The 12,686-nt window shown below is 34.1% G+C and overlaps 2 long non-coding RNA genes across 2 annotated transcripts; both read left to right on the top strand.

The window, feature by feature from the left end:
- Positions 1–5,872: 5,872 nt before the first annotated feature.
- Positions 5,873–6,491, top strand: LOC133178870 (uncharacterized). Its single transcript, XR_009720056.1, has 3 exons — positions 5,873–5,994; positions 6,142–6,236; positions 6,375–6,491. It is a non-coding gene; the product is annotated as an uncharacterized LOC133178870 (long non-coding RNA).
- A 4,135-nt stretch (positions 6,492–10,626) lies between these two features.
- Positions 10,627–11,537, top strand: LOC133178869 (uncharacterized). The gene is made up of 3 exons (XR_009720055.1): positions 10,627–10,719; positions 10,929–11,007; positions 11,401–11,537. It is a non-coding gene; the product is annotated as an uncharacterized LOC133178869 (long non-coding RNA).
- Positions 11,538–12,686: the final 1,149 nt, after the last annotated feature.

Genomic DNA, 12,686 nt, shown 5'->3' with positions numbered 1-12,686 from the left:
CATATGTGTGATCCATTTCGTAAAATAATCTGAATTTTTCATTGGATTTTTTTTTAGTATCTCTTATACTGTACATTTTTTTTTTCAAGTCATTGCTCAATTTATCTTCAAGATACGAATATGTATTGGAGGATATGTTTTAAAATAAAAAATAGCCAAAGTTTAATCAAAAGCAGCAGTATTTGAAGAAACCTAACCATGTACATTTATTTGTTACATTTTTCGCGAGTGAAAACATTTTTACATGCATCTTCTTATACGCTTTGAATTTAAGTAGTTCTACATGTATGTTTTTTAATTACTTTTTTCACATAGCTTTGCTTGTTTCTTATAAACTGTTTTAAGAAATCTTTCATACAGGGTGGCCTTGAGAAACCGTTTCTAACTAGATCAACAGCGTTAAAGGATTGATTGATTAAGGGAAACGGTTTTCAGAATAAATAAATGAAAAAATATTCAGTGAATATAGATATGTCAACAATTAAGATATCGGAGAATGCATTCTTAATACGTTGCACGTCAAAGGATTTTAGTTCTGTCTGAATATGATGATTAAGCCAATAACGTCTGGGGCTGTAACCGCCCAATATTAATGTTCATATGTAGAATAAATAATTCACCATTTCGGATACCGTGTTATCATTTTATTTTGCAACAATCTTTGTGGCTTCGTCTTAGCACTGCTGACATTCTTTCACACTGAGAAACTACAAGACACTATAATTATTAAAATCGATTTCCTGGAAAATTTTAGCAATAAAATTTAGTTAAAGGGCATTAACCCTTTCCCTCATCCTCTTTGGAACGAAATCAGATGACAAACAGTCATGTTTACGTTTAAAATGCGGTACTATTGTTTAAATGTATCTGTCTAAATGTGAAAAACACAATTATTAAAAAAAGAAGAAGATGTTTTTATGCAAACTAAGAAATATCAAAATCCTACATAGAACTTTAACAAGTAAAAGGGACATACATGTAATAAAGTTAAATATTTTCAAAATTTGGAAGGGGATATAGTTTATGGCCCCCAAGCTTTTATGAATTTCTGAAGGTATATACATGTACATGAACGTGTATATAGTTGTAGTTGTAAGTTGAAAGGACCATAAAATCGTTCGAGGACATAAAAATACGTACAAAACATTTCTGCTATAATAATAAAGAAGTATATATTCATAACTTAAGCTAATTATATCATTAAATAATTCTCCCTGCCTCCCTGTCTCTGCCGTCTCTCTAGTTTTCTTTCCTTTTACATATATATTTAAACAATCTACAATCATGTTGGTTAGCGTCTTTATGCGAGCTAACAATAATTTAAGGCAGCGTGAAAAGCCATTTAAGTGATATGGCTTTTACAGGAGATTTTTACACACGACTCATAGCAACTATGTCTTGTAATTAAGTATTGGAAAATGACCCCAGCACGCATTTCGTTCATTCTATTTAGCCAATTTCAAAGGTCGTTCGTGTGGCTCAGTGATTATGAAGTGTTTTGTTTTAGAGGAGTTGATCCTAACGCAGTGTGTTCGAATTCCAACGCGGGACATGGAGACCGGTACTCGGATCCATTCCAACGGTCCCGTGTTGCAAAAGGTGTCCCCTCTCTGCTCAGTGACCATAAATGTCAAATATACATGTAAGTCTAAATTTGCAGCTGTCCATCGGCAATTGGTGACGTAGCCTGTTTCCCTGGCCTACCCATAATGCTCCGGCAAAAGTAGACCTACTTTTGCCGGAGCATTAATATTTTGGAAGGTCAGGGAAACAGGCTTTTGGTGACGTCCCTGTGTGATTGAAAAAAATTCTCGATGGGACGCAAACCAAACAAATAAACAATTATGGATGTTATAAATGTACCTGTACACAGAAGATTTTTACCTTACAGCGACATAACAAAATACGGGAGCGTAAAGGATCTAATTTTAATTAGATTGCTTAGCATTAATAGCGCTACGAAAGTATTGACGTAACGCTTCTATGAATGCTACTATTTTGTACATGTATGTATCCATTTGTTCTTGAAATATGCTTAAAAAACTTGAAAACTTTATTAACAATGAACAAAAAGAGTGAGCTAGTTTTGCATGTAATAAATTTTGTTAATTACTCTTAAATGCATTTTTGTGCATTATAATGAAGCAAAACAAATTATGCGTCATATTTTTACAAGAACGTCTACCGGACAAATATGTTGAACCAAGCTCCTTTATGTTCTCTAATTCTCTAAAATATTCATTAATTGAGAGTAAAATTATTTATTTAATATTCGTTTTGACCATTTGCATTAGCACATTAAGCATAATTATTTAATTTAAGAAATTTTGTAATCAGCATAAAAAATATTTTGAATTTAACTCCTCGAAATACAGCTGGTAATTATTTTTACGCGTCATTTTACACTCTGGACATTTTTGTTGAATTTGTAATCCATTCCTCTCTAAAAGCGCACTGCTTGATATTAAGATGATTTAAATATTTCAAATCATTGGAAAAAAAACACATTTTGCTGAAATGATTTGTTTTTATTTAAACTTTTTTATAATTAAGTAAATAATGTTAACTTTGTATATCTGTGCACATTTTCAATTGCTCTTTTTTCGTAAAACATAGTCCTTTATTCTTTTTGCCCCCCCCCCCCCAAAAAAAAATCCAAATACATTTTGATGACACAAAAGACATGGATTTCCCTTGTTTTATGAAAAAATTGAGAACTGTAAATTAATATTTGAACATCCTACCCTAGAAAAATACACGATTCTGTAAGCCAATGAGACCAGTAGTCTTTTTCAAGAAGTTTAATTACAGAAAGTGATAGGTCGTACAAAATAACATTGTAATTGAAACACAAACTTTAATAAGCTTCGAATTCAGTCCAACGTCTTAGTATTGTGCAAAAGTTAATATAATGTTAAGATAACTTTAGCAATGTTCCGTTACTGTTCCTGTATCGACTTCCCAAGATAGATAAACATCCTGGTAGCTTACATTGTCCTTAATCCGATTACCAGGTTTGTTTATTATTACGCAAAAGTCTTACTCTTTCATATCCCGATTGGATTATAGGACAATGCGCTCTATCATAAGTACATTGTAAATAGTTTAGTATGTTTATTCTCATCTCCCGAGGGAGATGACACATTAAGTTTGTTATCCGGAAGTGAAGTCCTAGTGTAAGCTGCCATCGATAAGCTGGTGGTCTGGCAAATGTCCTGAATGATGACACGATTTCTAAATATAGATGTAAACAAAATTGAGCGTCCTGTCTTATTATTACAAAATGGCCCATCTTAAAGTAAATCTATACAGGGTTCATTATGGGCAATAGAGGTAGAATCACTTGCGTGGTGGTCTTCAAAATACGCATAAACATTGTATCTAGGCTATTGCGTAAAACGATGGTCAGCGCGCGGGGATCAAAATACACAAAACATATCAGCCAAGGCGTGGATCCAAGATTTACTGACGAAAGAAAACAGTGAATAGTCAATCGATAATTACTTTCGTATATACATTGTATGTAAAATAAAACAGAACTAATTCAAAAAAAAAAAAAATAATAATAATAATAAAAAAAAAAATAAAATTCGAAAAAGAAATTTTTATACCTAAAATCACATCTTAAGCAGAAACATAAATGTCTCTGATTTAAGTAACTCAGTGCTGCAGGCATTGGAATAAAGATCAGAATTAAAGAATCATTACGAGTATTTTTTTTTTTTTTGATGTCTGCACTTTTCTTTTTTATTATTATTTAAATTAATCTCCGCAGAAAAGTTTTAGGAAAAACACTATTTTCTTTACTTGGCTCAGATTTTTTAAGGATTAATAAATAAAGCAACTTATCTTTATCTTTATGCATGCAATTCTAATTTGCGTTTTTTGCTAATAGGAAAGAGTAAAAAAAAAATCACTCCTCGTACTCTTGAAATAAAGCCAAAATTATCAAATGTGTGTCTCATGGAACAGCCTATGAAAATTGGGGTTCTAAAAGTTTCATTGTGCAAATGCTTAATTTTAGATGGTAACTTTTCAATTTTATAACCTTTCTATGCATGCTATTTTCCCAGGAGCGTATACATGTACATGTACTTATTATACCCCCCGCTTGAAAAGTAGCTGGGAGGGTATATAGTGATCGGGGTGTCCGTCCGTCCGTCTGTTACGCTTTGGGGTACCCATCTCTTATCCGCAACTCCTCTTATACCACTGAATGAAATTTAATGAGACTTTCACAGAATCTTTGTTACATAGTGCCATTGTGCACCTCCTATTTTACTTTTTTGATCTGACACTTATTTCGGGTCTCTCAGGGCAAAAAATGGACTTTGCCATTATAATCATATGGGGAGGCTGGGGTATCATTTAGTGAGCTCAGTGCTCACAGTACCTCTAGTACAATGTATTATACATAATATAGCGTCAAAACATCAATCGGCACGGGCAGCAGAAGGGTACGAGGCAGGAGAGTCTCAGTTTTTCCCTCGATATTCCCAGTGGCTCGATGGCCATTAAGTCCTTTCAGAAGATACGATTAAGGAAAATAAAGAAAATCTTTGGAAATTAATTGAGGTTTGGATTACATTAAGTCTGCGCTTTAATACTTATTTGCTGTACAAGGCGACTAAGAGCTAAAGTCAAAGGGAAAGCTAAGGTTTTATATCCATCTTCATACGGAAAAATTGTTATCTAATTTTTACGAATATTTCTCAGTGGTTAGATTTTTACAGACATTGAACAAACAATATTTAAAATGAATAAAGCATATTTACAACAGGTAAAATAATACAGGCACTTAGAATCAGGAGGGTCGGCCCCTTCCACTTTTTTCCCAAACATTGAAAATATTCATTGAAAGGCGCGCCCTTGCCCCATCTTCCATCTTTTGTTGCAGTATCGTACGTCAAATCATCCCATGGGAATGTATTATGATATGAAATATGTTTGTTGGAAAAGTTGTAATCCCCCCTTCCGAGAAATGAAAATGTTGAGTTTGGACAGCCCTTTTTTCCCCTTGTTAAAATTGTTCAGATAAGTCGTCGATTTTTTTTCTGCCCCCCTTTTTTCAGAAGCGATACTACTGCCTGTAATAGCTGAGAAAATGATATAACATTCCACTGTTTATTCTGTGACATTCATGAAGCCAAAGAAATGACATTTCAGGCTTTCTGGAAAGCCAAACTTGTTTTTTGATTAAAATCATTGTCTCAAACCCTATAGGTTTACAATTCCCTGCTTAAGAATGTAACGCGTGACATGCGTAAAATATCGATAGTTAATTTGCGCTGTAAAATATTAAAATCTCTTTGAATTTATTTTGACTAGAATTATGTAAATCTATTCAAAAGCTATCAATTCATATAAAAATCACCCATATTGCGAGCATTATTTTGAAATTACCGATGTGTGAATAGGTCTAGTACTGAATTTGCAGAATGATATCAACATCGCGCTCAACGTCACTGTACACACGAAATATGGCAGTGAAGTCAAGTTTGATGTAATATAAAATATTTATGCAGATTCCCTATGTTTATCACACATGCTGCAGTCTTCGGTTTAGGATACTGAAGACTGGTTTCCGAGGTAAATCCAAAACATCTGCCATGTAAGAAAACTCCATTGTACATACTTAATTAGTAGATATGTGCAGCAATGGATACCTTTACTCATATAGTGTTATACATGTATATACTAGGTCATTTACGAATGTAAATATTTACAAATGCACAGAATAGATAAAAAAAAAATCTTCCGGAATGGACCGGGGCGGGTTTATAATTTCTCTCATTTTAGATTGGCATTGTGACGTCATAATACTTATAACGTCATAATGTTTTGCGTGTAGTCTATACATCTACACACAACATTTTGAGGCAATTTCTCTTGAGGAAATCTTGCATTTAATTGCAAAATAATCTCTTGATTTTTGTCAAAAGCACAGAGACCTAGTTCTACCAAACACTGCTTATTCTTTTTAAAGGTTAAAAGGTGAGTATATATATTACATTGTACTTTTTATTGGGTAAATAATTGTTCAGATTCGGAAACCTAACACAATGTGTATATGATTGGAACAAATCTCAATGCAATGAAAGACGCACTATTTTCTTTTTATTTTACGGCCAATTTTTATAGGTTATAATTCAGCACACACACAGCAATGTTTCCTGGGTGGTCCTGGGTGATTATGGGCTTCCTGGAGATCCAAAAATGGATGATGGAGGAGAAAAGTAAGTAGCGTATCTTGATGCACTATCCCCCCCCCCCCTCCGACCGAGAATTTTCATTGTATAATTATTGTTCTAAAATATTCTTTATAATAACATTCAACCATGTTATTGACCATATTTGTTTTTACTTTCTTTCAGACATAGATAATAAAAAGAAGTACATCATAAACCCAGAGGATTTGGGTACAGACGTGGACACCGGTCTCCGTGAGGAGGAATTCGATGCTTATGTGTCTGAAGAGATTGACAATGTTATTGCACAGATTCAAGCTTCTCTTCAGAATGATTAATTGGAAAATAAAAATATATTTTGATAAATAAATCACTTGTTGTTTTTTTTTCTTCTTATATCTGCCGGATGATTTTAAATCATAACGTCTGGTGATAAAATTCTCAGATTAAAAAAAAGTTTAACATGTGATGTGAACGTTGCTTTACATCATCATACGTCAGATGCTGTAATCTTATGTTCCTTTAACTAACCGTAGCGAGGACAGAGAAACTGTAGCCAAGAAGACGCAATAAACGGTTTTTGATTTAAGATAACCGAAAAATCGGAAAATCTGTGTTATTGTGCTTAAATTGTAGTGTATTAAGGGAGGAACATGTAATAAGGGGGTCATATTAACTTGGCATCGGTACCCCACACTCTTAAAGTACACTGTACATACTGGAATTTAAAATAAAGTTAGATATCCTTAAATAACGAAATGTATAGCACAATATTATAAACATTATGATTATTGACAGCAAGACAGCTGATGACTTTATCATAATTAAATCCTACTGCTATAACTGATGATTAGTAAATTCAAAATCCATCAAAAAACTCCTTCCATTTTCATTCATATGTTGCTATTCAATTACCTTCAGTTGTAAAAAAAAAAAGTTATCGCGTTATGACGGGATAACTAACTCGTTATATGAAGGGAAACTAATTCATTATAACGAGATTATTGTCAATCTGGTCGAACCCTCAAAAGAGAGTAAACGGAAATATAGGAAACAGGGGTATGAGCATACGCAGATGCTTAAAAATGTGAGTACTAGTATTTCACGCAAAATTAAAGTAGAGGTTTACATAAAATGCCGGTGCAAAGTAACGGATCATTTTTCAAATGTAACACCACTCGTAAACAAGCAAAATCAAAGAACTGTGTTATTAATTCAAGAATTTATGTCTTTTTGTATGATTCACTGACAAGACAGGACACACAAACAAGACAGTTAAAATATGCCATAAATAATGATATCCTATCCACTAAGACAGCGAAAGCGATGACCACAATTCTTTGAGTTTTCTTGTGAATATTTGTTTTTCCCCTTACGGTTAAAAATTTCACGGACACTTTCCACTAATCTGACTGAGTCTAAAGAGGAGCACATTTTATCAACCAGGGAATATTCAAGAGCACGTTGTTTATCTAAACAAGACGACGAATAAATAGGGTATAGACATCGATTCACCTCTTAACATTTACCATATAAAATCATTGACGTTTATGAGGAAGGGTTCGCCAAAAAAGTTAGATGAGAAAATATGTATGAGAAAGAAAAATTGGTCATCCTCTAATATGTGCTTAAAGCATTGCCTTTTCAGAAAACAATGTCTCATATATATCATATCAAACTCCGCAGCTCCCCCCCCCCCTCGCAAATCAGGGGTCCCTCTCCCTAACTTTTGCTTGTAAGGATAACTTAAGATATTTGAAACCAGCCCTGCTTAATCCGCCTAAGATTACTTTAGGCTCAACTGAGAAGCAGACTTTATCAATAGCAGTGAATTGAAACATGTTTTTGCAAGCGCGGATCTCAGATATTTCGGAGTTATTAAATCTATATAGTAAAATAACTAAAAATTATCTTGGAACCCCCCCCCCCCCCTTGTAAGTTGATAAAGAGAGTCAAAATTTGGAAGTTTATAAAGTGAAGGGAAGCGGCTTGCGGTTGGGTGGACCATCTAGAAAAAAATTCTTGGATCTGCGCATGCCTTTCATTATCTAACGAGCGGTCATAAAAAGATGCGATGTCAAAATCAGAATTTTGCTTATCCTCCAGTGATAACTGTTTTATTGTATCGATACAAAAGTAAAACCTAGAGGATTACAGATAACCGGGATTTAGCTTTCGAAGCAGGGATTAGCTCACTTGGCTATCGCACGGCAAAACGGGGATTAGTCCATTCATAGCGATGTGCAGGAAATTATTCACATCTAAAAATCGAATTTCATATAGGGAAAATCAGTAGAGGTATAATGATAAAAATTACCACACGGAGAAAACCCTTTGATTAGTACCTGACTGGAACGCCAAAATTGTCAGTTTCTTTCTTTCTTTTGTTTTTCGGGACTACAGTTTCTTAAATACATGTTATTTTTATTTTCTTACAGTGTAGTTAATTACGGAGTATATTCATTTTTACTTAATTAACCAGGTATAACAAAAATAATATCATAATGCAAAAAGACTTAAAATTCAACTCCTTTCTACAAACTCAATTGTAGTTTTGTAAGCATTCTACAATAATTCATTTGTGTAAATGTGAATTTTTTCGGCCATTATTTCCTTCACCATCAGAGAGAGTTTCACTTGGGTCGCTGTGTCCACAGGGATCGCTGTGTCCTCTGGGATCGCTATGTCCACTGGGACTGCTGAATCCGCTGGGATCGCTGTGTCTGCTGGGATCGCTATGTCCACAGGGATTGCTGAATTCGCCGTGACCGCTGTGTCCACTGGGTTCGCTGAATCCACTGGGATTGCTGTGTCCATGGGATCGCTGAGTTCACTGGGATCGCTGAGTCCACTGGGATTGCTGTGTCCATTGGGATCGCTGTGTCCACTAGGATCGCTGTTACTGCTAGGGTGGAATCTGAGACAGCTATCCCCGGGTTTACAGATAGAGCAAACACAGACAGCGTGCCCCCGGAATAAATACCGTTAGTTCTATATGTAAATAAATATGACAGAACTAAATTCTACAATAACAAGACAAAATTCAAAAGCAACTTAATTTTTTTTTTTGTAAATCGCTCAATGTGACAATTACATTGTATGTTGTCCGTTGTCTGGATATATTAGCCATTCTTATATTCGTATATAGGCAACAATTTTTTTGAATCCCTCATTCATTTAAGATAGAGTTTTTCTTTTGCATAAATGCATCACAGCATCTAAGCTCTGACATCTTTGAGACATGTTTTTGTATGAACTTTCAAACTTGTTCATAAATTTGCATGATTCGAAATTTACAATATGAAATATGTTTTATTAAGAAAATGTTACAAGCTTACATATTTTCACCAATAAATATTCAATTAATACTTCCATTAAGAAATAAAAAGAGATACATATTAAAGAAATTCCACGAACTTTTGGATCAATGTTTCTTTTCCTGAAGGAGTAAAATATACATGTACAATACATGTACATGTACATTATATACAATGTACAAAGACATAGGGCATATACATGTACTAGACTACATAAGTTCCTTGTGATGTTATGCTAAACCATGAAGTCGTAACAAAAGAAATGCTTGAAATAAATCAGATAGAGAAATACCTGTAGCAAATATGTGTTTTCGCAATAAATAAGCAAGCACAAATTGTTTTACAGATTTCTAAAACATGATTTTTTGTGTAGCCTTTGCCTTGAATTAAATGGTTTAATATAACAAAATCTACTTGTAATTAAGTTTACATTTTCAATTGCCCATGATTTGATAGAAGTTATCTCACTAATTAAGTCCGAGGACGAATCTAGCAAGAAGAGCTCCCTTCCCCCAATCCCTCTAATTTATTTAGTAATTATATTGATTAATAAAAAATGATCTCGCACCCCTCTCCACCTCCCTTCGAAAAAGTTGAACCCTTATATCAAGTACGTATCGGAAAAACCGCTGTGGCAAACATAAGAAGTATTCATATTGATATATCATGCAATGTTTTTTTTTCCGTTTTTTTTTGCAAACTTTTCTCTATCCTCAATTTCTCAGGGGACCTAAGTCCATGAACTTCAATTGCCCTGCAGTTCAAAAGAGAGCTGCAAGTAAGTAAAAATGGGTTTTATAAGTAATTTGTGTAATGCATATTTTTATATATATGTGTAACAATTGCCTTTCTCGCTCGCCTTCTAATTCATTAAAGAAATATGAAAGATTTTATGACAAAAAGAACAGTAACTGTTTTTCACCCCCCCTTTTTTTTTAAACAATCGACACTGCATACATGAAAATACTCCATACCCTTTGTGGAATGAGGCGGAGCTTTTGTTAACCTCGTCTTCAAACTGTATTGTGACGTCATAAATCTTAGAACGTCATAATCTATTGTGGGTATACTGTATCTACAAACAAACAGCTGTAAGAGATATCTCTTGAGCATTTCGTGTAAACTTATTGCAAAAATCTCTCGATTTTTGTCTTAACTTCATATTTACATGTACCTTGTTCTATCGAACGTTGTGTATTTTTCAAACGCATAAGGTAAGTGAAAGTTATTAAGTTTTATAACCGCAATGAATGAAAAAAATAATCTATGAGTCTTGGTTCGATTCTATATATATACACAATGTACCATATGATATACTATACTTTAGATATTCTTGCAATTACTTAAATAACAAATAGTTACCAAGACTTAGCATGCGCCTTATTATTTTAATTGTTCATGATTATCATTATATTTTTTGTAGCAGTCAACGATGTTTCCCGGGTGGTCCTGGGTGGTGATGGGATTCATGGAGATACAAAAATGGATGAAGGAAGAGAAAGGTTAGCGGCAGATAGTAGAAACAAATAGATGTTATACATCCTTTTTCCTTAAATCAAAAGCATGAAGTAAAAGAGCAGGCCTATAGGTACCGGGTGCCTGTCACCGGGGGATGGGGGTGGGGTGGGGGGTGAGGGGGGTGCCATTCCAATAATTTTATCAATAGATACTTTACAATTTCAACTTAAATAATTTCCAAATGTACTGCCTCATTAATACCTTCTAAAGATATTTTTTTCTTTTATGCTTGTCAGGAAATTTCCAGTTTTTGTTCGGGTGTGCCGCCCCCCTCCCCCTTGAAATTGCTTCCTACGAGTCTGAATAGTGATATATATAAGTACATGTACATTGATGCTTTTACAACAGGATTCAAATGTCCTTGTTTAACATTTCAGAAGACAAGCCTAAAAGGCGGTATATCATTAACCCAGAGGATTTGGGTACAGACGTGGACACCGGTCTTCGTGAGGAGGAATTCGATGCTTATGTATCTGAGGAGATTGACAATGTTATTGCACAGATTCAAGCTTCTTTTCAGAATGATTAATTTGTATTAAAATATATTTTATGAATTAACGTTGTTGAATCGTTTTCATACTGTATGGACATGCGCGGATCCAGGATTTTTTCCTGGGGAGGGGGAGAGGGGAGTTCCACAACAGTAAAAAAAATTCTTTCGCAATTCAAACGTGAAAAACTTTATTTTGGGTTGGTGGGTTGGGGTGACCGCTTTCTTTCACTTCTTGAGCTCCATATGTACATATTTAGAAGAGTCGAAGTTTCCTAGAGGGATTCAAGGTCATTTTAGTTAGTTTACTGTGTATATTTATAATTAATAACTCCACAAATTCCAAGGAGGGGTGGGGGTGAGCCACTTTACTTCATGGGGATCAAATGTACATGTAAATTCATGAAATGTACCTTGTCCTGTTCTATCACTGGTGATACTTGTGGTTTCTTGATCACTTAAATTCGAAGTCTGTGTCATGTTGACTTCGAATTTTACCGGATGGCAGTAGATAGAAAATTACTTTGTCGTGATGTAAATTTTGTATTTAATGCCAGCCGGTAAATTCAAAATTCACAACATAACATCTGGCTCAACCACAACAAATGGTGCATGTTTAGCGAAAACATGAAACCATAGTTTCGTATGTACTGACAGTGAACCAATTTTTGTTTACATTGTGAGGAATAAAAAATCGCTTCCCAAAGACTGTTTCCATCAAGGGGAAAAGCTTTGGTGCTTGTAATCTGGATATATGTATGAGATACATTTACGAAATTGGACGAAAAAATAACATATATATAATAATATGCATATACGAGAGTCAAAATCTAAAACGAGAAAAGCTGGAATGCGAAGCTGGTCACTTTTGTACACTCTAGATCCAATAGAATTTCTTGATCTTTATTCTTTTATTATTTTAATCCCTTTCATTATTTCGCAGCTACTAAATTTTAGATAAAGATAATTTTAAAAAAAAGTAATTTATGTTTATAAATATTTGACTTTTCCCCCTCAATCAAACTGTGAAGCTCTTAAAGATGCACAAGTTCTGTTGATCAGAGAGGCATATTTGCCGGAATTTAGGAATTTTTAAGAGAAAAAAACTGAACCCATAGTTACGCTTCATACCTTAAGAAATGTTAATTTACTGAAGATTGTAAACAAGGAATT

This window comes from Saccostrea echinata, unplaced genomic scaffold (genome assembly GCF_033153115.1).
Source record: "Saccostrea echinata isolate AGI-Se365-2 ecotype Australia unplaced genomic scaffold, CSIRO_AGI_Sech_v1 ptg000003l, whole genome shotgun sequence".
NCBI lineage: Eukaryota > Metazoa > Mollusca > Bivalvia > Ostreida > Ostreidae > Saccostrea > Saccostrea echinata.
The sequence above is the reverse complement of the archived record's forward strand: the minus strand, read 5'-3'. Positions and strand labels throughout refer to the sequence as shown.